We start from the raw sequence: 6,477 nt of genomic DNA, 5'->3' as shown, positions 1-6,477 counted from the left end.
TTCTTGCCCCAAGGCCAATACCACTTTCATACAAAATTATACGTGTTATGAAATGATTTTTTTTGGTAATGATTATATTTTCTTTTCTCAAATCCATCTCAGATCCTGCTTCATAATATGAGCTGTTGCAAAATAATTCTCCACGTTCTACACTACGAATCTAGGCTATACCATTCACATTCATGTAGCTTAAGATATATCCTTTAGAGTTGTCTAGTGCACAACCTGTACACACAGCAGCCCTGATTGCAAGGTCTTATTCGACTAAGACATCAGAATCAAAGACCCCACATGGTGGCAACTTCTTGGAAATAAGATGTGTATAGACTTAAAAACACAGTCCTTTGTTTAAGCCCTAAGACTACTATGTGATCCTAGGAATTACGTCATTTTATATCTGTCAGATAAAGATTTGTAACATTCATTAAAAAAATAAATAAGCATTCATTAGATAAATTTTTCCAAAGACCTTGGGTTTAACCTCCCTGAGACTTAGTTTCCTGTTTCCTTACCTATAACATAATAATGAAATATGCCTTATTTACCTCCTGGGCTTATTGCGATGATTGAGTCAGGAGTGAACTTGTTTTGTGAACTGAACCTTAAATGTAGATTGCTGTCCACCCAAATCTTGCCTTCCATGCTTTCTTGGTGTAGGATTTTGGATCTTATGCATGGGCTTGACCAGAAGCAGGTCTGAGAACTTGTCCTGAGCTTAAAAACCAGAGGGTCCTTCTTTTGTGTTCAAATAGGAACCCAGTGTTCAGATTTTCACCAGAGGTCAGCTCTGCTGACCTTTGATGGGGTGACCTGGAAGGGCACAGGATGGGGAGCCCCACTCAGAGGGAATCCTGCCTCTACCCCTATGGTGTGACCCTATGAGTCATTAACCTCTCTGAATTTCAGATTTATTTATGAAATGGGGTTACCATTATCTTCCTCACATAGCTGTACTCCAGATTAAATGAAATAACCCCTTTCTTTCATAACGCAGAATACCAGCCTTCATGAAATTGACAAGAGTCCAAGAAACACAGAATTACCCATTCCTCTGTATTTGTTCACCAGAGCTCAGTGAGCCTGGGCTATATTAATTTAGTTTCCCAGGGAAATATTTCATTAAGCTGATATTTAATTTTATGACCTTAGCTCTGCTACGAAAAACCTGTTCCCTGAGTGTCACACACTTCCCATGTATGCCCTAGTTTTCACCCTTGACCTCCCCAAGACTGTGCTGTGTTCTTTGACACAGTCTGAAACAGACCTAGCTCCATAGTGATTTAATGAGAAATAGATGAGTCAAGTAAGAGGCTTCATATCCAAATCAGACTGCGGAAAATTAATAAAGTTATCCTTTAGACGTCTATGCTCTTCCCCCTCAAAGATCCTATTCTCTGTCAGCTGACTGTCTCTTCATTTTGTCTTTTCCCCAAAGTTCCTTGAACATTTCCCTCTCTTGATTCTAGCAATTTGATTCTTCCCTCTGTTTACATGCCTCATTCAGGAAAGAAAAGTCACTAGAACCAAAACAACCCATAACCCATGACAAAGGACAGGGAAATTATTAGCAGAAATAATGAGATTTTCACTTCCCTTTAGCCTTGGCAGTCTTGTCTTATCTCGTGGGCTGTCAGCATTCCATGAGGTACAGCCTTCCCTATGTGACCCTGAAAGGTTGATTGGAACTAAGCTTAACTCGGCACCTTGGTTGAAGCTTGGTCCAAGCAACAGATCTGGTGGTGGTGTTTCCAGTACTAATAGTCGGAACAGCAGTAGTTGCCATGGCGATGATAATAGTAGGGTAAGGGATTTTTAAAGTTAATTATTTTAGTGGACATCCAATTATCTTATTTGACATCCAAATCCATACCATATCAGGAGAAAGCTATCTTTTTTTGATAAGGCTCTAAGGCAGAAGAACATTACAAGACATGTCATCAGAGGCTGTAGACATACAGGGCATCTAGAGGTGGAAGGAAAAAGCACGTCTAATTGCAGGTCAAGGCAGCGTGTGCTATGGAATGCTGAGGAGTGCAAGCCAGAGATGCTGTGGTTCCAAGGGAGGGACCACATGACAAAGGGCAGCAGGATTTATAGGTAGAATTAGATCCTGAATGAGGTCTAATTAAGAACCAGAAGGTGAGTTAAATATCCAAGGCAAAGATTGAAGTCAGAGATGTCAGGCAGGTTTTAAGGGCTTAACAGAGAACCAGCAATGAAAAAGGCATAAAACAGCTTTAAATCCCAGGTGAAACTTGCAAAATTTATTCTGGAGTTTCTGGGAACCCTTGAGCAAGAGAGGGACAGTGATATTCTGGGAAGGTTAACACGTCCAAGGGTTTAAGAGTGGAGAGAAACGGAAGCAGGGAGACTAGTCAGTAAATGTCTTTTTCAGGCCTGATGATTAGGGTGGGGCCAGGAAGATTCCAGCGTGAAACATTGTCAAGGCTTTGGTCTCTGACTCGCTGGGGTGGAGGGACAGGGAGGGAAACGCAAGGGAGTGCAACAAAGCATTCAGAAAGGAAAAACATAAAACAAAGGTTCTGGTTAAATATGGTTTATGCAAATGTTCTTTTTTTCAAAGAACTTGTAGGAAAGTCCCTCCTTTGTTATATTTCCTCTTCATGAGCATATCTCTTCCATTGTTAATATAGGATTGAGTCAAGGATACAAAGTGGCTTTGGATTCATTAAGGCAAGTGGTGATAGAGACTGAGAATAGGAAAAGTCCCCAAACTCAGAGCTCTTAAAAATGTGAGTTTGAATCAATTCTGACTCCTTAAATGAAAGCAATCTGAGTTTAGTTTCAGAAATGCAATTTTGATAGAGACCCTGATGCAGACTGGCCAACCCTGTCTCAAATGCTGGGAAGCTTCTGAAAATGCCTGCCGATGGGTTCACTTTGTGTGGTCAGTTTCATGTGGATTTAGAGCTCACAGGCAGAAGGCATGTTTGATGGTGTACAAGACTTGTATGATGTGCTGATTGCTTCTGGAGCGTTGCATGAACTTCCGAGAGAAATCAGCATCTCTCTAGAAAGCATGTAACCGCAGGACTAGTTTCCAAATTTTTCTATTATGAAGAACACTCATTAAACGTACAAAATTGCAAGATAGTAGTTATTTTTACTACCCACTAATTGAGAAAACACAGATGTATGGAGGGATGATTTAAAAAAAAAAAAAAAAGGCTTCTTGCCCGGAGGGTATTTAAGGCCCAGATATTAAAAGTCATTGCTTGTCCCTACACTGCAGTTTCTTTCTTTCTTTCTTTCTTTCTTTCTTTCTTTCTTTCTTTCTTTCTTTCTTCTTTCTTTCCTTTCTTTCTTCCTTAAGATTTTATTTATTTGAGAGACAGAGGGAGCGAGAGCACACATGCATGAGCATAAGCATGAGTGGGGGGAGGGTCAGAGGGAGAGGGAGAAGCCAACTCCCTGCTGAGCAGGGAGCCAGACCTGGGGCTCGATCCCAGGATCCTCAGACGATGACCTGAGCTGAAGTCAGATGCTTAACCCACTGAGCCACCCAGGTGCCCTGCAATTTCTTTAAAGAGCCTAACTTTACAGATACTCAATCTTTCACCTTCATCAGATTGTGTATTCACCCGAAATCCCCATGCAAAAACACCTATACTTGATTTCACGGATGTACATAGAACATTTCACTTAACAATTTGGCAATTCTACTACATATGGAACATTGACAGAAATAGACCCTCTTTTGGACTATAAAGCAAGTGTCAATAAATTTCTAGGAACTAAAATTATAGAGATCAAAGTCTCTTCTATTTGTTAGGTTAATAATAAAAAATTTTTTTAAACATTTCAGTATGTTTAATAATTCAAATATATTTAAGTAACTCATAAGTCAAAAAGATCACAAAGAAAATTTTGAACTTTTAGAATTGAAGGGTGCGGCGAAAGAGATGTCAAGGAAAATTTATCATTGTAATGCTTATATTAGAAAAGCAAAGAAGGCTAAAACTTAAACATCCAACTTAAGGAGTTAGAGAAGCAAGTGATAGAATAAGCCCTAAGAAAGTAAAAAGACGGAAATAATATATTTGAGGCAGAAATTAATATAGAGAAACAAAGGACAATAGAATCAAAGAGGATCAACAAGTAGACAATCTAATAAAAAAAAAGAAAAATGGTGTAAATATACCAAATTAGGAGTAAAAAAATATATCTTTAAAGATATCATGGACGATTTTTTTAAATTAGGAAAACAGTAAGAACAACTTACTAAAATATATTTGGTAATAGTCAATTTAAACACATTTGTTAAAAAAAAGTTACTTGAAAACTTTACTTCCCCAAAATGGAAAGACTGAATGGTCTCTTATAATCATTAAAAAGTTTGAATCTGCAGTTAAAACTCATCACAAAGAAAGCATCAGGCTTGGAACACCTGGGTGACTCAGTCTGTTAAGTGTTTGACTTCAGCTCAGGTCATGATCTCGGGGTGCTGGGACCTCACCCCCGCTCAGTGGGGTCTGCTTCTCCCTCTCCCTCTGCTCCTCCCCCTCTTCTCACTCTTTCAAATAAATAAATAAAATCTTTTAAAAAAGGAAAAGAAAAGAAAAGATCAGACTAAGATAGCTCTACAGGTGGGTTCTAACAATTTTCAAACACACAAAGAAACCCCAGATTTTACCACATATGTTCAATAATTTCTAGAGATATAAAATAATGAACTATTCTCCAATTATTCTATGAGGCCAAAATATTCTTGATTCAAAAATCAAAGACTTTGCAAGAAACAACAGTTATAGTCCAATGTCATTCATGAACAAATGTGAAAAAATTTTAAACATAGTATTAACAAGCCAAATATAACAGAAAACCAAAAAAATATATAACCTTGTGTTCAATTTGGCTTTATTTCCGGACTATAACGGTAGAATTTACATTAGAAAATCTTTAACTATCAATCACCCGACTAATAGATTAGAAAAGAAAAATGTAACATCAACTCAAAATTGAAAAAAAAAAAAGAATTTACGATTTTTAAAAAGGAAAAGGGAAACTTTTGGCAAGCCAGAAGAGGGAATTGCCTTAACCACACACACACACACACACACACACACACACACACACACACACACACACACACACACGCACGCACAGGCTACCCAGCAAATACTGCAGCAAACATTATCCTTAGTGGTGAAGCTGTGTCTCTTCACTCAGAAGCCCTTTGGTGATGTCGACCCGCCGTGGGAGCCGTGGACACCGTGCGGATCTCCTGGTCACGGGCGGGGCGGACGGACAATCCAGCCGCTGCCGCTCTGGGTCCATCATCTTCATGCTGAGGCTGCACATCCCTGCGCTGCTTCCAAGCCAATGACTGACAGCATTTGTGATACAGCGCAGGCTCCTCGTGTGGGGGTGGGGCTCCCCCCAGGCAGGACTCTGCCTTGAAGATTCCTGGCTGCCCTGGCCGAAGCTGTCAGGGCTGCGCTCCAGTCTGCAGTGCCTGCCACCCTTTCTTCCTTCCTCCCCCCTTCTTCTACAGGTGTCATGCTTTCACCCCGATCGAAAGGTTCTCCCTCCCTACTGTGATTTGTTCGTTTTAGCCTTCATGGGTGTCTCTTCCAACACAGCTCTTGAACCCGAAGGTGAGTTAAATACCTGTCTCCCCATCCAAGTGTCTGTGCCTGGGAGAATCTGACCCGACACGCTATCACTACTTCTAGTCACCATGACGCTGTGTGCCGGACTTCTGACCGACGCAGTCTCTGGTCCTCGACTTAGGTTCTAGACACGCTCGCGTAGCTGCCTTTCCTAAACTTGCTCTGTGCTTTCTTGTTTCCAGATCTTCACTTAAGCCATTGCCTAAACCTTCCCCAACCCCCATTTAGTTACGTCTAGTTTATCCTACAAGACCTAGCTCATGAAGGGATTTCTCCTAAATCCCCAAATTAGAGTAATCTCTTCCTGTACTAAAATTCAACCACATTCTGTGGGATTATAGTACTGATCCCATATCTTATTCATGCGTATGATTAGCTCCTGAAATATTGTCCATGGCCAGAGAGATAATTAACGCCTGAAAACTGCTTACAGCTGTGCTCAGTGGATGCTAGAATTAAATCAAGATAAAAACGTAATCCATCTATTTATGCCTGGTGAATACAAATTAAAACCTTCTAACACAAAACATTCTCACGCATTCCACCATACTTTATTACAGGGATAATAGAATAAATGTCAGTGTGGCCCCTAAACCCTGCAGGGTTCTGCTTAGCTGCAAGATCATTTTCGCTTTCCTTTTCCAGGAAGGACCTTGAACAGTTCCTCCCTGAAAAAAAAAAGGTGTTAATGTCCTTAAACTAGTATTTAGGAAGTTCTTCTTCACATCGAGCTTAAATTCTTCTTGCTGCAACCTCAGTATATTTTCTCTTTTTGGGGGGCACTGGTAGAGACAAATGTGATTGGCCAACTCTTCCACAATATTCTAGCTACAGTTAACCCAAG

Source organism: Ursus maritimus, unplaced genomic scaffold, assembly GCF_017311325.1.
Source record: "Ursus maritimus isolate PB19 unplaced genomic scaffold, ASM1731132v1 scaffold_2, whole genome shotgun sequence".
NCBI lineage: Eukaryota > Metazoa > Chordata > Mammalia > Carnivora > Ursidae > Ursus > Ursus maritimus.
Note: the sequence above shows the minus strand (reverse complement) of the source record.